Source organism: Salvelinus sp. IW2-2015, unplaced genomic scaffold (genome assembly GCF_002910315.2).
Source record: "Salvelinus sp. IW2-2015 unplaced genomic scaffold, ASM291031v2 Un_scaffold1451, whole genome shotgun sequence".
Lineage (NCBI taxonomy): Eukaryota > Metazoa > Chordata > Actinopteri > Salmoniformes > Salmonidae > Salvelinus > Salvelinus sp. IW2-2015.
Window position 1 is genome coordinate 159,463 of NW_019942916.1, and position 27,480 is coordinate 186,942.

Below are 27,480 nucleotides of genomic sequence, written 5' to 3' on the forward strand. Positions count from 1 at the left end.
AGGAGACGGCTGTAGATGAGATCAAACTGCTCAGTCTGTGGAGTACTAACTTATCAATCATATCACCAGCGACATCAGCTGATTTTTCATTCTGTAAAAATCTTCCTTTTTCTGTCCTTTTTATTCCTTTCAGACACATTTGTTCTGATTTAGTTTTTTTATTTTCCTGTTTGGCTTTGCTTCGTAGGTAGAAACACGGACCTGACGATCCCAAGAGGGAGATGCTGTGTTCAGGCTACTGGATGATTCAAGAATCTCCGGCATCAACGGGGACTCATGTGTGCATGGTGTTTTGATGGTGCTGGGGCACCACCTACTGAAGTGGATCATAAGTCCAACTACCAGGGCCTTCCTCCTGCCTGCGTCAGAGCATCATACGCAGGTAAAACCACAGGGCGTAGCTCCTTCCATACCGGGGCTATCCCAACTAATCCTAGACCCTGTTGCGATCAGGATTGGGGTCAATTCCATAGCAATTCAACAAGTATCTGGGATTCCCTTATTCCTTCCATTGAAAAAGCAATGATTGAAATTGAATTGGCACCAACCCTGCTACTTATCCTTTACCTCATTGGACCTTGGAAGATTCATTTAAAAAAGATTCAGTCCTATTTTTATTTGTTTCCTCTAAGAGGTCATTCTAAGCTTATCTTAACCACTATCACAGGGCCTCGTGACATGATCACGACTGAGACATTACTTGTAATTTATCTTAATCTGAGACATCTCCTTAGGGACCACCTAGACACTAATCGAGGCGACTTGGTTGGCAATAATATGGGCCAATTCACGCATCAAATGGTCCAACAGTCGAGGATGTGTGTGAAGGGCTTGTCAACGGTCGGTCTCTGAAGATAGTGCGCTAGGGTCATGGCCGTGTCGCCTAAACACAGAGAAGCAACAATCAGTTCTCTTTTGATTTCTGCATTAAAAGACTATTATCATTGCAGAAGCGGTCCGTGAATCTGCAGGATCGAGTATATGCCCTCCACTACAGGAGGTGACAGGTGCTCAATTTGGCCAGCGTTGTCAGCGGAAGATCACTACGGGGCAGACGGCTTGATGAGCTCATGATCTCGGAGGGAAGGCCCCTCTCGAGCACATTGGCCTGCACTGAGTATAACAGGACCCTCATTTCTATTCTTTTTAGCCTGCTGGAGTAACAGTTGCCTACCATTAATCTAAATAGAGTGTCTAAGTTAAATAACAGAGTAGGTATAGATGTGCCCATTGCTATGGACAAGATGATTTTGGACAACACGGGAGAGATGAGACTATCACATGTCATCAAACTCGAAGATGTAGAACAATTGTCAAAGCACGACACATGGAGACCATGAGATGCTAGGAGGAAACGATCACTCTGGTTGCGTCGGAGTGGGTAAAAGAAGAACCCCCTACGAGGAGGACATAGGAGAGCTGAGGAATGAACACGCAGTTGTGTACTCTGCGTTATAACGGAGTGGCAGAAAGGAAGAATGGGCTCACTCCCCGCTCGACTGCCAGGGTCCGCAGGTAGGCGCGTGGCTATAAGGACTGCACATTCCACCCAAGGGATCTAAGAGATCGCGCACAAACCAGATGCCTTCTGGAACAACACACACGACTTTACGTATATACGCAGCAGCACCATGCCGTGGCAAGAGAAAATTGCCCACACTGTCGAGTAAGTTCAATATGTATGGTACGTTTGCTCCAGGTAAACTGAAACGCAATAGTATATTCCAGGGTTCTAAGAAGCATTAAGCATTCTCTCAGATTCTGTGTTCAACAACGATGCAGGCTACTAGGCTCATTGTGCAGCAATGGTGCCTATCGAACACAAAAGCAACAAAAGATAAAGTTCATTACCACGCAGCCCATTGTCATACTCGCATCGACATTGGCTATGCCGGCTTAGGCACTCTCATTAAGTCTGAGTGTATTACTAGTGTTCTGAGTGCCTCATTATTGGTCTTAGTTCAAAAGAATGGGGGGGGGAAAATGTAGGCAAGGCAAGATCTCACAAATATGATGTCTTAAAGTTTAGTATATTCCAGTAAACCCGTGGTGCTTAAGACGTCAGATTCAGTCGTCCTGTCCTTGCTATCCTCTTTCTCTCATTTCAACGACGACCAGGAAGTAATTATTCCAAGAAACATCCAGGAGAAGCTGAGAACCAAATTAAGGTAAGAGATGCAGTTAAAGCAGAGATCAGAGTTGCGAGCGTAGAGCACCTGTATGTGAACTAACTCAGAATGGAGAATGTAGACTATTCTCATAGGAGCTATGCTGGAAGAGATGGGAAGGGCTCCGGTAGATAACGCGGGGGAGGGTAGGGAGGAAGACTGCAAAATGATAGTATGGTGAATCCCCAGGGTATCCTCGTCATTCGCAATACCCCAGACTGCCTCAAAGCGGCCATTGATGACTATTGTTAAGATCCACATCTCTAGATCATGGTCTCCCATTACTCTGAAATGTGCCAAGCCAAGACACAGCAGGTCAAGCTCTCTTCTTGTATAATTTTTCAATTTTGAAGATACTTTGAACTATTTATTGATTCACTCATAGGAGGAGCAAACGTTGAGTATGTATTTCAACAGCAAGATTTTGCCTCGAGGTAGAGGTTAGATTTGTAATGCCAAGTGGACGTTCTGGATCTAAAGTAATGCTGGGCTTGTTTACACTCGTCTTGAGGTATTAAGATGAGGTCTATGACAGTTCCAGATGAGATGCAATCGGAATGTTATACAATTCTGAGTATTTTTCGTAATATGACATACATATGCGCCGTTGATTAGTCTGCTTATATCTTTGAGCGTGTAGACCACTGAGTGACAATACTATAGCTCTATGCACACTATACCTAAGCTCGGGTCTTACTACCACAGTAATTATGAATTTAATAGAACACAGAATTTAAGACTAATTAGAAGGGAAACTGACTAGTCCAGCCTCCTAATTGATATCTAATGATTATTATTTTTATCATTTACCCAGGAGGATTGCGGTGCTAAGATGGATGACGCGGTAAGGACCAGATAAGGGTATAATATATATACTAAGACTCAGCAAGAAGTGAACTTGTAAAGGGCCATTAATACTACCTGAGAAGAGAGACGATTAAAAACGGTAAGGAGTAAGGTATAGAACACTAGTGGATGTGAGCATTCAGGACTCCAAACAGATACGAGATAACTAGCAGTGACTAAAGACATAGTAAAACAAGAGGGTGTTACCTTATCCTCACGTCACGTGTTCTTCACACATCCTCGAATCCATGAGTCTATATGTTTTGTGATATGATAAATGGAACGGACCCTTGTCCGGTTCAACGCTAGCCAAGAATAGAGTTGAGCGATATAGACGGGACAGCTCCTGACTGGAAAGGTGTGCGTAGATGATAAATTACACACGAACCTATAAAGGCTATACGCAGTTTCGAGACGGAATGGCCAAAGCAATTTGGGAGTAGCCAGGAGGAGCATCTGCAAGGAGCGAGCAAGAACAGGGAACAGAGGAGATTCGATATGCTAGCAATGTAGATATGATCGGAGTCGAGCAAGGGCAGGAGCTAGGAACGGACGCCACGCACCTTACGAAGGAGATCATGTAGAGGGATGTATTCAGGATTGGAGTGTGCTGGAAACGCAGACTATGTCTCGCGAGTATGAAACAGGAGATGTAGCTGCAAGGGATAGGTGAGAATACGAGCAAGTGTCGGAATCGTGAGCACGATACTAGTCGGGATGGGTGAGGGAGAAACGCTCCGGGAGGTGAGATAGGGCAATCACGGTCACAAGAGTGTGCTGCAGTAGACATCTCGATCGAGATGAGAGATAGCGGCTTAGTCAGGAGCATGTTGATGTATGTAGGTTTTTCTATCACCGGAAGATGAGAGAGTAGTGGTTTGCAAGAACGTGGCATGTTCGTCGAACATGGTGGAGAAACTAGGTCAGTTCAGGGTGCGTGGTCTGTGAATTATTCAAAGAGCAGTCACGATTGGAGTGGCCAGATCAGATGTAAGTGCACAGGCGAATTTGTGTAGATAATGATGACAAGAGCTCGGGGTATGTGTGTATAGAAGCGGGTAAATCAAAATTCATATCTGTATTTTTAAAACACCAAGCGCGAGGAAATTATAGGCCATTTATGCCATTGCATTATAGGCTGATGGATAATTGTTATGTGGCGTGGGCTGCGAACAGTTGCGCCAGAAAAGAAAGGAGGTACGTTGCGATTGGATTCTGCCTCCTCTATTTTAATTTGAAGTGAGAAGCGTCAGTTAGTGGTTGTTGAGAGCATGCGTGCTGCTTGAGCCTTCATGGTTTTGTGTCAATTCTTCTCCCTCGTTCATATACTACGCTTTTTATGATAGTCGCAGGCTAAACTAAAGCAGGCTGGGGAGAACCGTCTCTGGCGAAAACGCTGCTTCCCTTGGACTCCACACATCTCTAACTTGCGAAGGACTCAAAGCTGAAGTGTTTGAAGATCAAGTCGAGCTTAGGACATGTGGAATACGCTGTACTATGCGCTAGTAGTAGTGACACGAGAGAGAACAAGAGCCGCACTCTGTCCTCGAAGATTTTTACCCCAGTCTGCATTCATAACAATAATCGCTGCTCACCGCGTTGAGGTTATGGGCTCCCTGAATGGAACAGGAGAGCCACCGCCCCATCACCAATAATAAAAATCGGACTCTCCGAGCTCGCACTAGCGGTATATCCCACATGCAAAACCACACTGTGGGTAGCACAGGTAGACATGTCTAATTATAGTAATCCAAAAATATTTTAATTCCACCACTCGTGCGCAATATTTTACATGCGATGATACACAGTGTATGCTGTCTAGGCGTTAGCTTAGCCACTTTATGGCCGCGCCCTTTCTGTCTCCTCCGCCAGTCACACACTTTACCGGAGACGACATTGCAGCGAGCACAATTATGTTACTGTGTTTCTCCTAGAGCGCGCTCAATAAGAGGGTCGGGATACAACACACCAGGCTTGACGCATTATTGTGTAGTCACCGCCTGCATCGGTAAGACTGGACAGAGTCATCACTGTTACCAACATTTAAAACCAGTTAATAACGTGCTAACATTGTAAAGGAAAAGTAGCAAGAGATTCAATTTAGTTCGTTTGGTGCCTTTGCTGTGAGTTTAGGGATGTGTAAGTCTTCGGGTGAATCACGAAGCTTACGACGGACTAGAATTCTCCTATGTTACCCATAGCCATCGTGAATTTCCCGATCGTTGGAAATAATTAAGCAATATATTAGGCGCACCAGGGGGTGTGTTATATTGGTGTGCCATATACATATACAGCCATGAAGGCTTTGCGGAATAGCGGAGTGCCTGGACACAGCCCTAGCCCGTGTATATAATGCCATACTCTAACACCAAATACGCTCATGATGCCTTATTGCCTTAATTCAGTATTAGAACTAGTTACCAACGTAATAGAAATAAAATAAAATATGAGAAGCTACGTAGTTTGGAACTCTCACTACCATGGCTGTGGCTGTCAGTCGAATATACCATACGGGCTTGTCTCAGACCAGCATGGATATTCAGGCTAAGATAACGCAGCCTATGTAATATAATGGAGGCATTTATATGGACTAATCTGTCTTCACTGTCTGCATTATCCACTTGTCAGTAGTGTTTGTTTGTGAGTTTGTATTGTTTGTTTAATTGTTCCTCTGCGCAGGCGTTGAGCTGGCCACTGGGCACTACTTGGTTGAGCCCCCATTCCGGGGCAGATTACTCTCGAGGCTGTTCGCAGGATAAGTTTTGTATGCTCAGGGGTACCAGATATTTCATTACTGGGCTCGATTTTGGAATATATGTGTTTAATGAAGTCTAAGTTTTCAGAAGGTTACCTGCTGGCTGTAATTCTACGTTAACCTGATTCATAAAATTCACTCTGGCCTAATCAGCTGTAGATCCTGGATTATTTACACACTGGGGTTGGAGTTAAAACCCATCAGGAGGGTGTCGGCCTCTCTAGGTAAGGGGTCTGGAGAGCCCTGAGTGTAAGGACTACAGGAGGTTAAGATCTCCAGGCACAGGGTTGGGAGCCCGGGGTAAACCTTACTCAAGGAGGGTCGCTCACCCCCCCCCCCCCCCCCCGCCCCCCCCCGTCCCCCCCCTTGGCCCCTGGCCCCCTCCCCCCCCTCACCCCCCCCGGCCCCCACCCCCCCCCCCAGGAACTAAGGTGGAGACCCTGGGTGTAAACACCTAACAGGAGGGTAGCTCTCAGGAAAGGGTTGGGAGAGAGCCTGGTGTATAACCTACAGGAGGGTCGGCTCTCCAGGAAACAAGGTTTTGTGAGAGCCCTGAGGTGTAATACCTACAGGAGGGTGAGCTCCTCCACAGGAACAGGGTTGAAGCCTGGTGTAAACTACAGGAGGGAGCTCTCCAGGTAACAAGGGTGGAGAGCCGTGGTGTAAACCCTACAGGAGGGTAGCTCTCAGGACAGGGTTGGAGATCCGTGGTGTAAAACCTACACAGGAGGGTAGTTCTCCCAGGAACAGGGGTTGGAGAGCCCTGGTGAAACCTACAGGAGGGTCACGATCTCAGGAACAGGGGTTGAGAGCACTGAAAAACCGTACAGGATGGAGTAGCTTCCATGGGAACTACGGGTGGTAGAGCCCTGGTGTTAAACCTACATGGAGGGTGGTTACCAGGAAAGGGGTTTGTGAGAGTCTACTGGTGTAGAACCTACGGAGAGGTAATCTCCAGGAACAGGGTTGGAGAGCCCTGGTGTAAACTACAGGAGGGTAGCTCTCCAGGAAACAGGGTTGAGAGCCCTGGTGTAAAACGCTACAGCGCAGGGTAGCTCTCAGGAACAGGTGGTAGAAGCCCTGGTTGTATAACCTAGCAGGGACATTGTTGGACTTTTATTGTTTAACTAGCTAACGTTAGCTGGCTGGCTTGTTAGGTGACGTTGTACAACGGTAGCTCTCCAGGAACAGGGTTGGAGAGCCATGGTGTACCTACAGGAGGGTATCTCTCCAGGAACAGGGTTGGAGAGCCTGGTGTAACCTACAGGAGGTAGCTCTCCAGGAAGCAAGCGGTTGGAGAAGGCCCTGGCCTACAGAGAGAGATATTTTCAGATTCTTGACATTACCGTTTTCACGATCTGTGAAATACTGTTACGAAATATTAATTATGGTTTTCGCAGTTCAATCTCTTTGTCTTGTCAGCTTGTTTTGGGTATTTAGTCTTGGTACTAAATATTAACTACTATGCATTTCACTATGGATTAAAAACCAAACAGTCTAATACTATATACACGATTGTAAGGTGAAGGTTGGTGTATATTACTATGATGTGAACATTACTGTGGCATTCATTTGGATGGGTACCAATATGAGTTAGTAAGTCAACAGGTAGCTGTGAGTGAGAATGATCTATAAGGTGATTTTGTGTAATTGGTTTAATAAGCCATCTGGATACATTGTGTAGCATGTGCTTCAGCTATCCTGTTGGCCTTGTTCATTACTGTAGCCAGCTGGGTCTAATCATAGTCATTGAATCTCACATGTTTTAAAATGGAGAATGCAAAGTTTATTGACTTAATAGCACAGTTCGTAGTGGTATTGGATGCAATCTGGCTATATGTAGCTATAGTCAATCCTAAAGGGTCCAGTGTTTCCCCAAGGATTATTTTAAAGCGCGAGAGTTGGACTGAGAAAGTAATGATGCAGATTTAACTCTCGCTATTGACGGCTGTTGGTTTTTTCTTTTTGTTCAAAAGAAACCTGCTAGCTCGTAATTAACTATCCACCCTCTTTTTACAGTCTTTTCTGCACGTAATAACCTGCTAGGTGTCATAAAGCTATCCAGAGCCTCTTTGTATAGAGTACTGAGTATGTCGGACGTGTAAATAGAGCCTCTTAGGTGTCAATTACCTATCCACCTCTCTTTTACGCGCTCATTCTGCACGTAAATAAACCGTGCTAGGTGTTATTACCTTATCAACCCCGTCTTTTTAAGTCTTTCTGCGGTACATAATATAACGCTGGCATAGGTATGCTCATTACGCTATATCCGCACCTCTTTCTTGACAGAGTCTTTTGGCTGCTACAGAATTACAGCTCTGACTAGGGATGTCATCTAAACACTATCCGAACCGCCCTTTTAACAGTCCTTTCTCTAACGTAATAACCTCTAGGCTGGTTATTAACCTATTCCACCCCTTCTATGTTTTACAGTCTTTATCTGCTAGTAATCAACCATGCTAGGTGTTATACCTATCCACCCCTCTTTACAGTCTTTCGGCTACGTAATACCGCTAGGTGTACATCCTACCTAATCCATCCTCTCTTGTTACAGTCTTTGCACACATAATAACCTCTAGGTGTTATTTACTCCATAATCACCTCTCTTTTACAGTCTATAATGCTACGTAATAACCTGCTAGGTGTTATTACCTATCACCCTCTTTTACAGTCCTTTCTGCTACGTAAATAACCTGCTAGGAGTGTTTAAGCCATCCACTCTCTTTTTACAGTCTGTATCTGGTCTACATAATTAAACCTAGCTAGGTGTATGTAATAAACCTATCCACCTTCTTTTTACATCCTTTAATGCTACGTATAATAACCTCCTTAGGTCGCTTATATAAACCTATCCACCCCTTCTTCTTAACAGTCTTTCTGACACGTTAATTAACCTGCTAGGTGTCATTAACCATCTATCCACCTCTCTTTTATCCAAGTCTTCTGCTTACATAATCAACCTGCTAGGTGTTATTCACCTATCCACCTCTCTTTCTACAGCTCTTTATGCTATACGTAGTTAACTGCCTAGATGTGTTATTAACCTATCACACCCCTCGTTTTTTATCAGTCTTTCGGCTAGTATAACTGCCTAGGTGTATTAACCTATCCACCTCTCTTTTAAAAGTCTTCTGCTACATAAATCCTGCTAGGTGTTAATTAACCCTAAAGTCCACCTCTTCGTTTTTTATACTCTTGGGATGCTACGTAATAAACCTGCTTAGGTGTTATTAACCTATCCACCCTCTTTTTACAGTCTCCCTCTAGACTACGTACTATAACCTGCTAGGTGTTATTATATCGCTATTCACCCGTTTCTGTAGTCCTTGCTGACTACGGTAAATAACCTGCTAGGTGTCATTAACCTATGCCACCCCTCTCTTCTTCAACAGCTCTTTTTCTGCTACCGTAATAACCGCTAGATTTGCCTACATTAACCTATTGCCACCTCACTCTTATTTTACAGATCTTTCTGCTACAGTAACTAACCTATGCTACGTGTCATTAACCGTATCACCTCCTTTTACAGCTTACTTTTTCTGCTACGTATCAATAACTGCTAGCGTGTCATTATAACCTAATCCCCTCCTCTTTTGCACAGTCATCTGAGACTACTATAATAAAAGAGCTAGCGGTCACTTAACCTATCCCCGACTCATATTCTACAGCTACGTTCACTGGTAGCTGGAAGATAACCTTGCTAGGATGTTAATTAACCTATCTCATCCTGCTCTCTTTACTCAAGGTCCTTCTGCTACACGTAATTACCATGCTAGGTGTCTTTAAATCATATAATTTTTATTTGTCACACATACACAAAATGTTTAGCAAGATGTCAATGCGAGTGTAAGCGACACTCGACGCTTGTTCGCTCTTTCTAGATCCGCATATGAGACAGTAATAACAACAGATAATCCTAACCTAACAATTTTATTCGCAGCTAACAACTACCTCATATACACACAAGTGTAAAGGGATAAAGAATATGTATCATAAAGAGAGATATGAATGAGATGATGGTTAGAGAACCGGCACAGGCCAAGATGCAGTAGATGGTATATGATACAGTTTGGACGTAATTACAACATTATGAGATTAAGTTATGTAGGGTATGTAAACAATAAAGTGGCATAGTAAGGCTGAGCTTAGTTTATTCGTAACATATGTTATTGTTATGTAGTACAATCCTATGATCATGTGATGTTAGTTACCTACCTCATTTCCTGTCTTTATTTCCCCCTCAAAAATTGGAGCTGTAATTTCTGTCACACTGAACATCCCCTCCAGTCCCACGCCCCCCCCTTTCCTTAACTTTTTCCAAATCCTTTGGGCCTCCCCCCTTTCCCCCCCCCCTCAACACCACCTCCCTCATGCGGCAAGTCTTATCATCTCTTATTCTCTCCTCTGATTCTGTTGCGCAGGCTTTTGGCTCAATAGTAGTACGCTTGATGTAATCTTTAAACATTTTTACTCAATTTGAGCATCAGCTTTGAGTTGATTCTCGAGGGGAGACGTATTAAGTGGATTTGCTGAGGTGTCAGGTTGAAGCTAAAGCCAGGGCTAACTGTCAAAAACCTATAGCTCTCCATGCTACCCAGGTGTTGACTACTCACTACGCTGTTGGAGGATCTGAACAACTCTAAGGTATACCTGGATTTAGGCCCGACGGTGTGCCTGTGTGGACACGTTTTACTCGTTGATGTACCAAGAAGTCCTCACAAGAATCATAAAGAAGCTCAAATTTCAGAACGTGGGTGAACGGTCCTCCTTGTTTTATCAAGGCTATTATAGATGTTGGGAAGTAAGGGTAGGAGTAAGGTATAGGAGTAAGGGTAATCGAGGGAGTAAGGTAGGTTTAAGGAGTAAGGGTTAACGAGTAAGGTTACACAGTAGGGTTTAGGAGTAAAGGCAGTATTCAGTAGTAAGAGCGATAGCGAGAAAATAGGATTTTTGGGATGCTCAACGTATAGGAAGGAGACACATAGGTGAGTTAGGTCAGAAGGTACTGACCCTAAAACCACACTGATCAAGAGTTAAGAATCTACATGTCCCATTTTATCTTACTGGCTTGGAAACCTGCGTGCGTGTAGCGACACTGATTCCCTTCCTTCGCTTCGTGACTTCAGTCTACTGAAACTAGTTTCTGCCATACGAGATGAGCAGAAGTCTCCACTCAGAGAGGATTAGAGTGTTCATATGCGCAATTAATCTCCACGGTTCCTGAGGACAGCTCTGTGTATCCAAAAACCTACGAGAGAGGTGATCACGAAGGTTCGGCTAACCAGCATACTGTGGTTGTCGTCTTACTATGAGGCTTCATGTCATATCATTTACTCATTGTCTTTAATATTGTTGTATTGAACCACTTTGTTATATAACTAGGCAGGAGGGTCATGGTGATAGGAAGCAAATTGTTATTTACGGATGACAGCTACACCGGCACCCGGACAAAAGCAGGGACCAAATTAATGCTCGTCAGCGAGCCTATGACTCAAATCACAGGCCAGATTGTGATACAGTCATGGAATCGCTAACCAGCTGGTCTGTAAGAGATGATTCTAGCGCGAGCGATGACACAGTCAAGTAAGAACCGTCTGGCGCAACTCGACTCGGGATGACCCACAGTAAAACTTTATGCTGTCGAACTTGTCTTACGGTCTTCTTCACGCAGCTCGAGACTTCCACTTGCCTTTCCTTCATTTCCACTTGTGACTCAATTTTCTCTAATCCACTCTTTTATTTATATATGACATAAAGTTACATATGCTCTGATTTTATTAGTTGTTTGGAAAGTTCTACCACTTATGCACTGAGTGGGAAATTTCTCGCAGGAAGCGTGCACTCAGCAGAAGAGGTACTGTTGCTGTGGCAGCAACTGGGGGATGTGGGGGAGGTAAGAGCCATGGCAATTGTCGTCCGACAAGCCACCAGGAAGGAGACCCACTGCTACATTCCATATAATGTTAACAATATGTTTATGACCCATCTACGTAGAAACGTTATCCAGGTTCTTCAAGGCCTGGACTACCTTCACACCAAGTGTGAGATCATCCACACTGACATCAAGCCAGAGAACATCCTGTTGACGGTGAATGAGCCCTATGTGAGGAGGCTGGCCGCGGAGGCTACGGAGTGGCAGAGAGCAGGGGCTCCCCCACCCTCGGGGTCCGCAGGTAGGGGCTATACCCACATTACAGACGGTGTACTGTGATGCACTGCTCTACTTCCAGTTTATTGGGAGGCCCTGCTTTTTCTGGGTTTGGGCACAAGGTTATTAGTGTTTTGTATTCTTACTTGGTTCTATTGTCTCTTTTCAGTCAGCACAGCGCCAGCTCCAAAAGCAGTAAGTTGCCTCTGCTTGAGATTTGTTTGTTGTTGTTACTGAACCCCTGTTGTTGTTGTTACTGAACCCCTGTGGTTGTTACTGAACCCCTGTTGTGTTCTGTCTGGCTCACTGTTCGTCTTCCTCTTCTTCTCCAGGTGGCCAAAATGTCCAAGAACAAGAAGAAGAAGTTAAAGAAGAAGCAGAAGCGTCAGGCGGAGCTATTGGAGAAGTGCATTCTGGATCTGGAGGAGATGGAAAAGGCTCCGGGGAGGGGAGATGAGGAGGAGGAGGATGATGAAGAGGACCCAGAGTCTCCAGTCTCTTCCAAACAGCAGCGGCCATATTGTGTTCCTCTCAGACAGGTTTCCTTACAGGAGATAGCCAGCCAAGACACAACCGGTGAGTGTCTGGAATTCAACTCATTACAACTTTATTGTCCCTCAAGGGAAAGTTGGTTAGATTAGTCTTTTTCTATCATGGGCCTGGAGATCCACACTGGGTTGTACAGGCTTTTTTGCTCAGCACTGATGCACCTGACTCAACTAATCTACTCATTATCAAGCCCTTGATTAGTTGAATCAGCTGGTCTGGGACAAAAACCTGCACACCCAGTGGGTCTCCAAGACCAGGATGAAGAAGAACACAGAATCAGACTAATTYGAAGGGAKCTACTAGTCCAGCCTCCACTAAATCTAATGTGTTCTTTTCTTGTTTACCCAGCGTACATTGCGGGTGCGGCGGTGACGCAGTTCGTACCAGAAAGCATAATAACTGAGGTAGAGGTGAACTTTAACGGCCTTCATCCTGAGGAAGAGGAAGCTGAAACAGAGAGGAAGGCACAGTGGAAGGAGGAAGACCAACACAATGGTAACACAGACCCAGCAGAGGATCACTGTCTTCTTCAGGAGTCAAACCCACAGGAGTCAATATTATCAAACCCACAGGAGTCAATATTATCAAACCCACAGGAGTTAAAAAAGGTGTCAAATGGTCAGGAGTCTCCACCTCCCCAACCCGTGTGTAACGGCCTGGTGTCCCCAGAAACAGAGGAGCCTAAGACCCCAGAGAGTGAGGAGGGGAGTGGAGCACTGCACAGGAAGGTGACTCAGGTAACGAGAGAAGCATCTGAGATGGAGTCAACAAGCTTCAGGGTACGGGAGGAGGAGGAGGAGGAGGAGGAGCTGTCACCGGAGGAGGAGGAACAGAAGAATCAGGAGGAAGTCACAGAGGAGGCGCAGGATAGGAGTTGGGAGGAGGAGGAGCAGAACAGGAGTCAGGAGGAGGAGGAGGCCACAGAGATGCTGTATAACATCCAGTATGGAGGGGAACAGGAGAAGAAGAATCAGGAGGAAGTCACAGAGGAGGCGCAGGATAGGAGTTGGGAGGAGGAGGAGGAGCAGAACAGGAGTCATGAGGAGGAGGAGGCCACAGAGATGCTGGATAACATCCAGTATGAAGGGGAACAGGAGAGTCTGAAGGATGGTGAGTAGACCATGATGTTGTGAACATTTCGCTGCTATGCAGGGTGGAGCACATGTGTTCCTAAGCTGGAAAAAATGTAGGAGCACAATTAATAATATTTGATGTAACAACGTTTTCTTTGTAGTAACTGTGTAAGACCGGCGTTCAGGAATCTGCTCTGTGTATTTTCCATGACACCGCAGGGCTGCTCTACAGTGCAGGGCTGCTCTACAGTGCAGGGCTGCTCTACAGTGCAGGGCTGCTCTACAGTGCAGGGCTGCTCTACAGTGCAGGGCTGCTCTACAATGCAACAATTATCATCTGGGTGATCATTTTCAAGTCAGGTCGCACAGCAAAATATTGAAGTAAAATGGTCTCACTTTAGAGCCCCTGCTATGTGGTGGAGCTGTCTACATGGCTATATGTTTATCTCTAGTGATACAACCAGAAGGTTAGTTATGATTGAACAAAGTGATCTCCTCATCTGCGTTTTAAGTACAGTAGTTTGTGTTCGTCCTTTATTTTACTGTCAGGTCAGTGTTGAAATGGCTGGTTGTCTTCCTCCATCTGCCTTTCCCTTCCCGTCTCCATCTGCCTTTCCCTTCCCGTCTCCATCTGCCTTTCCCTTCCCGTCTCCATCTGCCTTTCCCTTCCCGTCTCCATCTGCCTTTCCCTTCCCGTCTCCATCTGCCTTTCCCTTCCCGTCTCCATCTGCCGTTCCCTTCCCCATCTGCCGTTCCCTTCCCCKTCTGCCGTTCCCTTCCCTTCCCCKTCTGCCCTTCCCTTCCCTTCCCCKTCTGCCCTTCCCTTCCCCTCTGCCGTTCCCTTCCCTTCCCCTCTGCCGTTCCCTTCCCCCCTCTCTCTCGCGCTTTCTGGGGATGCAGCCAAACTAGCAGCGGGAAACCTCCTGGTCAACCCCCTGGAGCCACTTAATGCAGGCAGACTGAAGGTCAAGATAGCGGACCTGGGGAACGCCTGCTGGGTGGTGAGTATCTGTGCAGACGACCCAAGGGATTTCCTGCTTAAGTCTACCAGGCATTGATGTTGCCATGCCTGCTTAGTTGAGTTTGCCTGGTGCAATGGAAAATGGCCAACCTCCAGATAGACTCACTGAAATGCTCACTCTTAGACCCTGATCTGAGTAGAAACAGTAGTTAGTAATCCCGTTGACCTGTGTCTCTCCTCCGCAGCACAAGCACTTTACAGAAGACATTCAGACGAGACAGTACCGTTCTCTAGAGGTGCTCATTGGGTCTGGCTACAACACACCAGCTGACATATGGAGTACAGCCTGCATGGTAAGACTGGACAACAACCACTTACACACTTTACATGCATATATACTGAACAAAAATATAAACACAACATGTAAAATGTTGGTCCAATGTTTCATGAGCTGAAATAAAAGATCACAGAAATTGCCATTAGCTCAAAAAAAACGTATTTCTCTCAAATGTCGTGCATAAATTAGTTTACATCCCTGTTAGTGAGCATTTCTCCTTTGCAATAGATAATTCATCCACCTGACAGGTGTAGCATATCAAGAAACTGATTAAACAGCATGATCAATACACAGATGCACCTTGTGCTGGGGACAATAAAAGTTCACTCTAAAATGTGCAGTWTTGTCACACAACACAATGCCACAGATGTCTCAAGTTTTAAGGGAGCAAGCAATTGGCATGTTGACTGCAGGAGTGTCCACCAGAGATGTTGCCAGAAAATMMAATGTTAATTTCTCTACCATAAACTGCCTCCAACGTCGTTGTAGAGAATTTTGCAGTACGTCCAACCGGCCTCACAACCACAGACCATGTGTAACCACGCCAGCCCAGGACCCCCGGCTTCTTCACCTGTGGGATCGTCTGAAGGAGTATTTCTGTCTGTAATAAACCCCTTTTGTGTGGAAAAACTCTGATTGGCTGGGCCAGGCTCCCCAGTGGGTGGGCCTCTGCCCTCTGTCGTAGCATTTGCTGTCATTAAATGTGAAGACTGTATATTATCAAATCATATATTATCAAATCAATTCTCTGTGTAATTATTCCGTATTTCAAAGAATCACAGAATAGTAATTAACTACGAAGTTGGGGCACCACGGAWWWWTMTTTWGTTTCAATTTCCCTGACTATAACTTGATTAGTCTTCTGTTAATGTATTACCTCATCAGTCTAATTACTGAACGTCTCAAACCCTTGGATATCTGCACAAACCCTAACKTAMATCATGAATCAGCAATATACAATTTGGATTAATTATTTATTTACTAACTAGCTTAATAATCACACAGAATTACATGAACACACACACAATAGGTCATAKATTGGTTACTAACATGATATAAATAAAAAGTCCCTAGTGGACAAAACCTGATATGACGCTTGGTAGACAAAGGAAAGGGGTGAGGACAGCTCAAGAGCGGGGAACTCAGAGCTGATAACTAAACTCATAGAAATTACTAATATTTTGAACATGAACAACTGRTCATTSGAAAATAAATTGCAATTMTACATATTTACGAGTGTGTGCCTTTGCTGTCCCCMCTGCGATCGCCGGTCTATCTGCTGGATAGTCAGTTGACAGAAATCTCTGGTTTGTCCACCAGCGATCAKAGTCTGTAAGTTATAATGGATACTTCAGAGTACCATTCGGAAATGTTCTTAGGATTGTTCTGTTAGAATAGATGCTTCCGCGGTAGTCGGTGTMCTCGTCCTAGACTTACACATATTTTCAGCTGCAGACTGGTAAGGTTACGGTCTAGGATTTACTTCTTCGGTAGTGATCGATAGTTTGAGTTTAGCCATTTCAACGTGGGGACCCTGTCCCAGTGTCATCTTCACTCTAGTTTGTAGATTTCTTAACCATTCGTGATGTCCGGCTTACCGTGGGTCTCTTTGGTATAAAATGTAAATTTTGTCATGAGTGGTTTTATACACTTCTGGGAGAAGGGGCGGTTAACCACTGATTTGGTTAAGGCTTCATATGGAACACATTTTCCTATTTTCGAAGGTTAACATCACAACTTTTCACAAATAGTTTAATATGTTATCATATACATTTCACAACATTTAGAGGTAAACCCCATAATTGAGAAGTGTACACAACCAAAGACACAGTAATGTCACCAAATGAGACAAACACCGACATGACTGTCCCTTAAGTGTCTACGGACCATTTCAACTGCTTGGAATACAGAAATACTGTTCAATTATTCCAAATTTGATGTCCAAGTGTGTCTTTGTGTTCCACAGTTTACATTCCAATCTCGAACACTACAGAGCATAGGGACAGCGTATTTTACGACCGTCATAAAGCAGCCCCCTCTCCCTCTGCGGGAGAGAGAGAGGGCGCTGTGGAGCGGACCCGCTGTAACCTGATCCTTCAGATCTTCACAGGAGAGTCATGACGCCTCCCAGTTCCACCCATGYCTGCGCCCCTGCCCAGTCATGTGAAATCCATAGATTAGGGCGTAATGAATTTATTTKAATTGACTGATTTCCCTATATGAACTGTAACTCAGTAAAATCTCTGAAATTGTTGCCTTTTTATATGTTTGTGTGTGAGAAAGTAGAAGAGGGTAATTATGTCATTTCTGGAAATGAGATGGTCTTAGATGGATCACAAAGATAAGGACTAGAATTCCCTTTTTTACTAGCCAAGTAAATTTCCAAACTTGGGGATAATGAAGGATATTTGACTTTACGGGAAGAGGAATGTCTGTACAGGAAGTAGATAATATTTAGAATGGCTGACTGTCTTTCTCCCTACAGTCGAGTGTCTGTTTCCTGTCTGTGTTTGTTGCTATTTACGTTTATAGTTTGTTTACTTGTCTCTGCAGGCGTTTGAGCTGGCCACTGGGGACTACTTGTTTGAGCCCCATTCCGGGGAAGATTACTCCAGGGACGAAGGTAATGATACGTACTCTGCTGCTTGATTTGGATCTACGTAGGTTGGTCTTTTCCTGTTGTAGTGTTTCGATGGTTGTCTACGCTGTAGCATTCTGTTTTTAATGTATGTTGAATGTAGGGCTATATATATATATATATATATATATATATATATATATATATTTTATGTTAAATGGCAGACATGTTGGAAATTGCTTCAACTGTCTAATATGCAAGGAAGAGACATTTTGGATTTGTGACATTAACCAATGGCCTACTGGGGAAAAGCTTTACCAAAATATGAATGCCTTGTCATTTAATCTCCATCACTTTTTGGGTTTTAGTTGGTCCTAAATATGAATTAATGATTTTTAAAAACCAACAATGATGCTTTTTTGCAGTAGGCGGTGTGTGTATTCGATGGTACAATACTGTGCAATGCGTTTGGTGGTACACTATTGTATGATTTTAATAGTAGTCCAGTTGACAATATAAACACCACGGTTTGTGTAAGTCCTTTTAATGATATTAGTTGAATAGTCATTTGGGCTCTCCAACCCTGTTCTTGGAGAGTTATGGTCCTGTAGGTTTTCACTACAACGCTAATCTAACGCACCTGATTCTAATAATTAGCTGGGTGATGAGTTGAATCAGGTAAGTTACAACTGGGGTTGGATCAGGTTAGTTACAACTGGGGTTGGATCAGGTTAGTTACANTAGTTACAACTGGGGTTGGATCAGGTTAGTTACAACTGGGGTTGGATCAGGTTAGTTACAACTGGGGTTGGATCAGGTTAGTTACAACTGGGGTTCGGATCAGGTTAGTTACAACTGGGGTTGGAGTGAGAACCTACAGGAGGGTAGCTCTCCAGGAACAGGGTTGGAGAGACCTGGTTTAACATACGTCAGCTAGCCTGGTCCTATACATTGTGCTTTTAGCCAACTATTCCATCATTATCATGCCATATATTTCCAGAAGAGTTGGCAGCAGCAGTTTATAGTCCATCTTTAAAGGGCCAGTTTCCCAGATATMTTAAGCCTAATCTTGGACTAAAAACCATGTTCAGTGTAGATCTTCCATTGAAAGTGCTTTTTAGTCCCAAGGAAACCTGTTTGGTGTTTTGGACATTATTGTTATGAGTAAATCTATGATCATGTGATGTTGGGCACCTACCTGCATTCCTGTGTCTATTTCCGCTATAACAAATTGGAGCCATATTTCTGAAGATGGTGCCCACATATCCCCCCCCCGCCACTTCTCCTACTCATCCCTCATTCACCTCATCCTTACGTTACTCTTCAGCTGTTCTCCACCTCCTTTGCTGCCTCTGTATCATGCTTTGCTCACATCTGCATGTGCAGTGACCTATTTCAGTTTGTAGCGGCTTGATTTGTTTCAGTGGCGTGTTGTTGGCTGAGAAAACCCTGGGCTACGCTACATCTAACTGGCACGGCCTTATAAGGAGGAATGTCATTTTAGTTTACTCTATGATGTCGTCAGGTGCMGCTGTCAGCTACATGCTAGCTATCTCCTACTGCTCACACCCTGCATCTAAACACTTCCTTATAGATTGTGTGTGTGTGTATACTGCCTCGATGAGTTTCTGTCTCCATTTCTAACAGCTAACCCTCTATGAATGACTTCATTACCATTCTCCATCTTACTGGRGTGTCTTGTGTGAAACAGAAACCAGGTGTCTTGCCCAACTCCTTRGGTCATTGTCACAAGACTTCAGTCCACTGATAGAGAGGCTTTCTGCACTAAAAACCTCTTTTCAAACCACTGAAGTTGTTTGGTTGCCAAAGAGACAGTGGGCTTTCTCTGTAGAATTAGAATCATTCTAGGGTTTTGTCATACATGTGCGTCATTTCATGTCATTACGCCGTCATCTTTATCCATTTGTCTTAATATGCTGCCACTTGGCTCTGTTCTGCTTCTTCACCATCCCCTCTATTTCCCTGTATCCCCTGCTTTCTCTCCTCCACTTTGTCTCCCTCCTCTCTTTCTGCTCTCTCCTTTTRCCCTGTTCTATCCCTCTCTCTCTGTGACCTGCCCCGGGCCTCCAGACCACCTAGCTCTGATTATTGAGCTGTTGGGGAAAGTTCCCCGCCACTATGCACTGAGTGGGAAATTCTCACAGGAATACTTCACCAGAAGAGGTATGCTACTGTGTGTCTGTGGCCTGCCCTGGGGGACGTGGGAGGGGTGTTAAGAGAGTAGGGTGGTAACGCAGGCAAGGTCCTCTGACAGCAACAGAAGTCCCACCACCCAATTGCTAACGTTCCAATGTCCGGTTGGTACCAACTATAGTAGGGATTGGTTGAAGMTCAATTCAAATCTCCCGACCAACCYATCTAAGCCATTATGACACCAATGTCGATGAACATTTGCTAWTCAACTTGYTTGGAGGTAAACAACACACCCCTCGCCTCGTCATGAGCTGTCCGGCCGTTACRGAGAACCACATACCGGATTTTTAACAGGGTCGTTAGCATTAGGAAAAAATGACAATTTCTTGCCCCAACCTAGCATAATATAGCTCAATATCTATGTGTTGGATAAGGAGGAGACTACAGCATCCATAAAGTGATCATTAGACTTMCCACCTTTRGGARTGAAATATGTTTAAGGCCAACAGTTTTGATGTATAAATTATCGCTCTCGTGCTACCTTTTTTTTGTAGAATTTCTGACAATAATATGTRATACCAGTCAGATAAGAGCTAACSTTGGCTAGGTAGCTAACCAACAAGCGAGGAATGCTAGCTATGTTTTGCCAAGTAAGGTTTTTAATATAAGGCTAAAGTCATGTCTAAACTGCTGACCTAGACTCTTGCGTGTAATCAGAGCACTAACAAATAAGCTAGCGAACGTTCTTGGCTGCTATTGCTAGCCAGTTAATGTTGTGTGCTAGCTACAATCAATTAGGCATTGCTTAAGTTTACTACCGAACTAGCTAGCTGAGCCAACGTTACCCCACAAGACTGTACTYTAACTCAATTTTGATTAATATATGATAGCTACATTCTTCCACAAAACATAGCTGGCTAAATAGGCTCAAAGCAAACGGCAAACTTTGAATGTGTCACAGAGCTAGCTAGCTACCTTAGAATGCATGCAATGGGCATTGCAAAACTAGCTAGGTAGGCTACTCAATAGAGCAAGCCAAGGTAGACAGATTTCAAACAGGACAAACACTGCAGTTAGCTATGCTACATTTCATCGACCTAAGAATAACCAAGACTACAACACACACCATAGTTGAGAAAACGTTCTTTGTTAGGTCACCACCAAACCACAATAAGCACAGCCATTTTTCCAGCGGAATATAGCAGTCACAAAAAGCAGAAATAGAGATAAAATGAATCACTAACCTTTGATTATCTTCATCAGATGACACTCATAGGACTTCATGTTACACAATACATGCATGTTTTGTTAAAGTTCATATTTATATAAAAAAAATCGGAGTTTACATTGGTGCGTTACATTCACTAGTTCCAAAAACTTTGAAATGCTGAATCGCAAAAAAAAAAACGCTCGAGTTCCATCGCTATCGGGAAACCGGGCGATGGTTATTAACTTCTTATGCTGCCAGGGCCAGTATTGGAGCTTGCGTTGACAAGGTCTGCACAGAGGTCCCAGAGTAAACGGCCTGCTCCTCAGTCATAGTTGCTAATATTTGCATTATTATTAGAGTATTGGATAGAAAAACACTCTGATAGTTTCTAAAAACTGTTTGAATTGAACCTGCTACATCTATGGCAGGCCAAAAAACTGAGAAGTTCCACTTCCTGTTTGGATTCTTTTCTGACGGTGGCAGATTTTCAACCAAGCTCTCATTGAAATTACAGCGAGATATTTATGGTTTTTTCACTTCCTACCGGCTTCCACTAGATGTCAACAGTCAATAGAACCTTTGTCTGATGACTTCTAATGTGAAGGGGGCCGAAGGAGACAGGAATAAGTCAGCCACTGCCACGAGCTGACCCATGCTTTGGACACGCGCGTTCATGTGAAGGCAGCTCCGTTTCCATCGCTCAACTGAAAGTCAATGTAATTTTCTCCGTTGGAACTCGTTTACTCAAAAAGGATGTATTATGGGGGGCGTTGAACAAAAACATTCTTTTAACAAAAAAATTGATTCAACCCCCACCTCCAAAACAAGGTAACACCATCCGTTGACATGCTTTATTATTTCACAGTTCATTTTAAAAATGTGGTGCCCTGACCAGCTTACCTAACACCTTTATTTAGCAATGCTCATTGAGAAACACAAAACACCACATCAGGCGACAACTCTTCCATACGCACGTCGTTAGAGCGTGTGTCTCTACTGGTTTGAAAGAAAGGCAGTGATGTTCTCCGTTTTTAAAATCTTTCCTTTAACATTTAGATACTGATCATGGATCAGCTCCTCGTGAGAAAATCATCACCTATGGCAAATATTGAGGCGGCTTATTTMAATGCTTAGGCTARGCACTAAAGCAAATATTTGACACATTGTGCATATGTTAGGCCTACATATCAAGAAATTGGTGCAAAAAAGATTGACGGTATCCTACAATTAGCAAAATAGAACTCAATTGATTGAACATAAAATTGATTTTAATATCATTTTAAATATATAGGCCAATGCAAGCTACTGTATTTTAATGCCGTCYTCACGGTTTTCATTTGAAGCATATGTTTACCCTTTGCTTGTTTATAACAAATTGCTAAGACAATAGAAAAGTTCTCAGGCTCTATAGACCTCTATATGAGGGACTGTATCTAACAGACCACCACTTGATGTAATGTTGGGCACCGACTGACCAAACATTGTTTTATGAAATATTTATGTTTCTCAATGACATTGCTAAATAAAGGTTTAAGGAACTGGTCAGGCACCACATTAATATATTAATAATAAGGCAAAGCTTGCTTTCATATAGTAGTAAACATGCTTGAAAAGGTAGTGGAATGGGATCAAATTGTATTTCATTGGTCACATACACGTGATTAGCAGACATTATTGCGAGTGTAGCAAAATGCATGATTAGTTTGGTGTGTGTGTGTGTGTGTGTGTGTGTGTGTGTGTGTGTGTGTGTGTGTGTGTGTGAAGGATCCAATACTTTAACTTCTATGTGGTATAAATGACGTTGTGGGAGCACCTCTAAGAGAATGAATTGGGCTGTTTTGAGAAGGTTTGAATCCTATGTAACCTTTAGGATTCTAATCTAGCCAAGCCAAAAAGAGTTGACCTGTCAGGCAATCTGCAAATCCGTGACTCAAAACCACCAGATATTTGCAATAAACACGAATTATCAAAAACAAAAATGTTAGTTCCAAAAACAATAATAAAAAATTAAAAAAACTTTTTCAAATAACTAAATATGTAACAACTTACAGGCACTCTCTGTCTAGAGTACACTGCTGCCAGGGCGTCATGGCAACTACCTAATTGAATTCAAAATGTTGTGTCTCAACACAACCTCCGAGTATGTGGAATGTGGTCTAAACTACAACATATGCGAATAGGCAGAAAATAATTATGGAGTTTACACTTTAAAAAAAAAAAGATAATTCACGTTAAAGGTTAAATGAATTTGTAAGCTTTTAAATTATACCTTTTTGACAACTTTTATTTTGACTACTTTCTGACTACTTCTTTCATAGGCAAACATTTTTTTAAATCTAAACGTATGCTGTCAAAAAGTAATTGAATTTTAAATTGATTGACCCCTGTACTTAGTTTTAAGTGGGTTTAAAAGGGATTGTACACCACAAGTAACGGTGGGTTCTTCTAAGTGCTGTCAGACTGACCCCCTCAACCTCGCCCCTCCACCCAGGGTGGGCCTGTGACTGGAACACTGTCTGATGAATATGTTGTTGGTGTCGTCCACCCCCCACCCCCCTCTTTTCTTACTCTTATTTTGTCAGACCATATTGCATTGATCATTGAGCTGCTGGGGCAAGTCCCACGCAAACTCATAACGGCTGGGAAATATTCCAAGGATTTTTTCACCAAGAAAGGTAAAGTTTTTAAATGAAGACCTGTCACATCGTTGTTGTAAATACCAACATTGGTGTGTGTGTAGTTCATAGTGACGTTTAAAAAAAATCTGGATGTTACTCTATGCTCAATAGTAGTCTGTTAAATCACAATCACAGGTTTACTGCTGAATGACGGTGTTAAATTCTATGTGTAGCAAGAGAATAAAGAACGTTTTAATGACAGTCGTGTGTGTGTTGTGTGTCTAGGTTGGTGGAGTTGTCATTGTATTTCCATGTCCCCTGTCATGGTGGTGAGTTTTGTCATTGTATTGTCATGTCCCCTGTCATGGTGGTGAGAATGAGAAAGCCCCGTCTGACTGGACCTACCTAACCTTGTTCTCTTTCTGAGACTGTCTGTCTCTGTGGTCTAACCCTGCTCTCTTTCTGAGACTGACTGACTCTGTGTCTAACCCTGCTTCCTTTCTGAGACTGACTGACTCTTGTGTCTCAACCCTGGCATCGCTCTCTCTTTCTGACTGACTGACCTCTGTCTAACCCTGCTCTCTTTTCTGAGACTGTCTGTCTCTTGTAGGTCTAACCGCTGCTTCTTATCTGATGTGGGACTGTCTGACTCTCTGTGTCTAACCCTGCTCTCTTTCTGAGACTGACTGTCTCTGTGTCTACCTTCTCCTAGCTCTGCTGAACTGGATCTGAGACTCTGTGTCTAACCCTGTCTCTTCTGGACGACTGACTGTGTCTAACCCTGCTCTCTTTTCTGAGACGTAGCTGTCTCTGTGTTCTAACCCTGCTCTCTTTCTGAGACTGTGCGCTGTTCTACTGTCTTACCCTGTTCTCTTTCTGAGACTGACTGTGTCTAACCCTGCTCCTTTCTGAGACTGACTGTGTCTTAACCCTGCTCTCTTTTGAGGACTGACTGTGTCTAACCCTGCTCTCCTTTCTGAGACTGGACTGGTGCTAACCCTGTTCTCTTTTGAGACTGACTGTGTCTAACCCTGTTCTCTTTCTGAGACTGACGGTGTGTCTAACCCTGCTCTCTTTCTGAGACTGACTTGTGTGTCTAACCCTGCTCTCTTTCTGAGACTGACTGTGTCTAACCCCCGCTCTCTTTCTGAGACTGACTGTGTCTAACCCTGCCTCTCTTTCTGAGACGACTGTCTCTGTGTCTAACCCTGCTCTCTTTCTGAGACTGACTGTCTCTGTGTCTAACCCTGCTCTCTTTCTGAGACTGACTGTCTCTGTGTCTAACCCTGCTCCTTCCTAGGTGACCTGAAGCACATCACCAAGCTGAAGCCATGGGGGTTACTAGAGGTGTTGCAGGATAAGTATGAGTGGCCCAAAGAGGAGACTGATTGTTTCGCCGACTTCCTCCTCCCCATGCTGGAGCTGGTACCAGAGAAGAGGGCCACGGCCGCAGACTGCCTGCGCCACCCCTGGATCGCCCCCCAGTGACAGCCTCCAGTACTGCAAATCAAAATACCCTGATGCCTGTTCAGTAGGCAAACATTGGAATGTTGCAGATAACTGTCATGACGTGAGGTGACATGATTCCCTTTTCTACATGTCATAGAGGCATTAATGTTTCTATCAGAACATTCCAGAACYTTTTGTCCTGCTGAATGCACCCCCTTGGCCTGTATTGCCCTCCCCAATGGATCCTTCCAACCACTGCAATGTAAAACCATGTGGCCATGTTCAGGAGGATGTAAAGTTACTGAACCTTCAGATGTATGGCGTTGAACAGAGATACGATCATCTGTCAAATAGAATAGGGAATTGGGTCCACTTTATTCATTCAATTTCTATCTTCAATGTCACGTTTTTGATTTTTTTTAATCATTTAACAGACATGCTTATCCAGAGCGACTAAGTGTCTGTTAAATGAGTGAAAAGTAAAATSAGCGTTTCATTTTCCTAAATACACCCCTGGATGTATTCCCTCTAGTGGTCATCTCTGGTCACTGCGATGCAAATTAAACCCCTCACAAGAGACCTGTTGCAACAGAGCACTTTCCAATTCAACCATATCTGAGATGACTTATTTATTTCTGTTTTTTGATTTGTTTTGTTACATTGTGTTCTTATTATCATCATCAAGGAGTGTCTGTAAGCTTTTATTTGTTTTCTTTGTACTGATTCTGTTTAAGTAAGCCAGTAGGCAACATTGGTTTATAGTCATTTTGGCAGTCCAGAATTCTGTGCTCCTGTACACTACTCACTTGTAAGAGGACTTGTCTTTGTAATTGTTGTTATTGTGACTCACCATCTTGTTTCGTTTTATACCTGCACAAGACCTGGAAAKGATCAATGAACTGCCCTTCACTTTTGTAATCCTGTTTCCGTTAAATAACTTGATACCACTAGTTTTCTTTCCTCTGATAAATGTCATTGATGTCTGTCTGTGTTCACTTTAAGAGTTCTTCTGTGTTACACCTTCACCCGTAAGGCATTTGTGTTTTGTATTAAGCGTACTATTAGGAAGTTGCACATAGGGCAAATGAACGGACTCGTAGGCTTCACTCTACTCTCTGACTGAACTATTTGTAGGTCTTCACCACCCGTAAATACAACAGAGGACTGTCTTGCTATTTTTAGATCAGCCAGTAAAAACCATATTACCTGACAATYTTCAGAATCTGTTATAATACTAACTTTTCATATATTCACTTTCAGCCAATGGGAGACTAGTTTTGTGGGTTTAATTAAGTAATATGTTCATAAGAACACCAGCCGAAAGAAGAGAAATTTTGGAAAGATATATAAAATTGTGTGTGTGTATATATATAAATAACTGTACCAAGGAATTTGCCTTTCTGTATATTACAGCCGTGTACAGTTTTTAACAAATCCTAGWGTGTGGCTGAAATGGCACCCTTTTCCCTATGTAGTGCCCTATGAAATAGGGTGCCATTTAGGGTGCACCCTACTATGTCTGGGTAGTATTGTGTCAATAAAGCATATGGAAGAAGTGTGCAAGCTCTTTTGTGTGGACGTCCGTCAGCTGTTAATGTGTCTTATTTGTCCATAAGATGAGGTGTTGTAATGGGAAATGCGAAGCTAATTTTTAAATGTTTCCCTCAGGTTCCTCTTAATTTTAATACTGTAGTGATGTCCTAAGTAAATGTTTTCACCTTTTTGAGTTATTGGGGTCTACTGGAAGAGAAGGCCATTTACAGTTGAAGTCGGAAGTTTATGTACACTTAGGTTGGAGTCATTAACTTGTTTTTCAACCGCTCCGTGAATTTCTTGTTAAACTATAGTTGTATCAAGTCGGTTACGACATCTACTTTGTGCATGACACAAGTAATTTTTCCAACGATTGTTTACAGACATATTTCACTTATAATTCACTGTATCACATTTCCAGTGGGTCAGAAGTTTACATACACTAAGTTGACTGTGCCTTTAAACAGCTTGGAAAATTCCAGAAAATTGTCATGGCTTTAGAATCTTCTGATAGGCTAATTGACATCATTTGAGTCAATTGGAGGTGTACCTGTGGATGTATTTCAAGGCCTACTTTCAAACTCAGTGCCTCTGCTTGACATCATGGGAAAATCAAAATAAATCAGCCACAAAAGGTTGTAGACCACAAGTCTGGTTCATCCTTGGGAGCAATTTTCAAATGCCTGAAGATACCACGTTCACCTGTACAAACAATATTCTCACAGACATCGGATCAGTAGAAGTTAAATGAAGCTGGTCGCAACAATGGTACCTCCAATACTGGACAATGACGCAAAGCAACTTCCTAAAGTTTGTGCGCTATAATGGGCTTAAGACCCAAAGTCAAGGTATTTGGGAGTGGGTCACAAAACTCACAAACGGCCCTGAACCTCAAAAACCTACTACGAACAGGCATGTGAGGCAGAGACTGGAAAAAGGTTGCTTGGTAGCAGATGAGGACCTCACGAAACTGACTACCAGTTACACACAGTTCTTGGTCCGAAGGGCAAATCTAATTGTACCACGCAACTTCTTATGTTGAAAGCCTTTGTGGAACGGCTTACAACCAGAAACATTTGGACCCAAGTTAAACAATTTCAA

The 27,480-nt window shown here is 43.4% G+C and overlaps 1 long non-coding RNA gene and 1 pseudogene across 1 annotated transcript; both read left to right on the top strand.

Annotated features, from left to right (window-relative positions):
- LOC112070890 (SRSF protein kinase 1-like) overlaps positions 1–26,402 on the top strand; it is a 44,109-nt pseudogene extending 17,707 nt beyond the window's left edge.
- LOC139024391 (uncharacterized) lies at positions 17,614–18,586 on the top strand. The gene is made up of 2 exons (XR_011475681.1): positions 17,614–18,145; positions 18,181–18,586. It is a non-coding gene; the product is annotated as an uncharacterized lncRNA (long non-coding RNA).
- Positions 26,403–27,480: the final 1,078 nt, after the last annotated feature.